The sequence below is a fragment of the Tarenaya hassleriana genome, unplaced genomic scaffold (genome assembly GCF_000463585.1).
Source record: "Tarenaya hassleriana unplaced genomic scaffold, ASM46358v1 Cleome8, whole genome shotgun sequence".
NCBI lineage: Eukaryota > Viridiplantae > Streptophyta > Magnoliopsida > Brassicales > Cleomaceae > Tarenaya > Tarenaya hassleriana.
Window position 1 is genome coordinate 1,121,386 of NW_010970490.1, and position 2,086 is coordinate 1,123,471.

Below are 2,086 nucleotides of genomic sequence, written 5' to 3' on the forward strand. Positions count from 1 at the left end.
AGTCGTATACCTATAGGTAGTATAGTCTTCACGGGGATCCGGGCTAGGTATCTAGCGGGTTTCGGTAGTATGACTCAGGTTAGTCTCGGGAAAGTCGGGATAGACTTAGGAGACGGGCAGACGTCGGGTGTAATCCTCGGGTTAGCTAGCGGGAATAGTCTTGGACTTTACTAGGAGGGTTAGTTAGACGGTCTAGGGAGTCATACAACCGAGGGTTTACAAATATACATAACTGTAATATAAAATATACTTTTTTTAATTTTTACATGGTTTTCTAATAATATTGTCATTTTTTAAAAAAGTGATCATTTTATTTTTATATAACATGATATAAAGTTCTAAGGTTCCCTTTAGAGAAATAAGTATATGAATATATTATTCTTAGAATATTATCATTAATATTGTTATGATTTACCCTAGATATTATGCCTAGAATATTCTATTGTATTTTGCTATATATTATGATGTATTTTTCTCATTATCAATAATAGAAAAACATTTCCCTATTATGGTATCAGAGCTTCGGTTTTTGCTCTAATTTTTTTTTCCTTCTTCTCATCAACAATGTCGGTCGAATCCGAAAGCGACGATGAAGATGACAACGATGTACTAAATCCAATAGTATCATTGTCTTGAGTATCGTTTTAAATTTATTTTGCTCTTTTTTCTTCTATTTTTTTTCCCGACGGCGGTGTTCATCACCGTCAACCCTAGCCGATGTGCTATTTTTTTTTAAACGACGATGTTCGTTTATGGATGTCAACCCTAGCCGATGTGCTTTTTTTTTTAACGACGATGTTCGTTTATCGACGTCAACCCTAGCCGATGTGCTATTTTTTTTTCTCTAACGACGTTCGTTTATCGACGTCAACCCTAGCCGTTGTAAGCTCTTTAAACATGGCTATTAGCCTCTTTCGATTGGAAAACTCCGATCGTCGATCCACGTATTTGCGTCACTTATTTTTATTTTCTTCTCTTGTTCCGCTGCTAGACTATCACGCATTATGTGTCGCGCTTTTGCGCCCATTTTTTTTTTCTTTTCTCCGGCCTAGCCGCTATACACATCGCAATTTTTTTTTTGCGCTGCCGACCTCATTGTCGCGCAACCCAACTCGCACATATGCGCCGCACATCCGTGCCACATCAGCCTCTGAGAATACAACTCTCAAGCTCTTCAAACGTTATCAAGCAACACCAACTCAAGTCTGGACTACACCACCACATGGAAAATGATTCGTTTAATACGATCACAATTTCAGTTTTCAGTTTTTATGTAACAAGATTGTATTCATCATAGATGATTCATCTTGAGGGGGCATATATGAATATATTATTCTTAGAATATTATCATTAATATTGTTATGATTTACCCTAGATATTATGCCTAGAATATTCTATTGTATTTTGCTATATATTATGATGTATTTTTCTCATTATCAATAATAGAAAAACATTTCCCTATTAATAAGAAAGGTGATATGTTGATATGAATATAGTTAAAAATGTGCAGATAATTTGTTTTATTGTGAAAAATTGTTAGTAAAAATATTTGAAGTAGATTAACAAAAAAAAGTATCTCAAGTATATATATGGTTAGATATTTTTTTGCATTTTTTATAGTATTGATTGCGATAAAAAAATTTTCTCACAATTTTATTTTTTCTAATTTTATTTTAAAATCTTACAATTTAGTTTTATCATAATTTTTTCATAATTATATTTTTAGTTTATCTATTGTGCTGTTATAAATCAATAAAATCTCATTTTATTAAAAATAATTATTTTTTGTTAAATTTCTCTATTATTTTATTTTTGTCTATTCACTTGTACATTTTAAAAGTTTTTATTTAATTTTCATAATATTGTTTTAATAATTATGTACATCACTATTAATTAAGCTCATTCTATCAATCAATATAACATACATTTCATTACTCGATTCATTATTAAAAGAATAATAAAATAAATAATCAAAGAAAAAAATAAATAATAAAATTAATAGATAAATTTTATATACATAAATAAATCTTTCAAAAACATTATTCTTCGACATTGTAAGTCGAGTATGTCAGTTTTTTTTTATAGA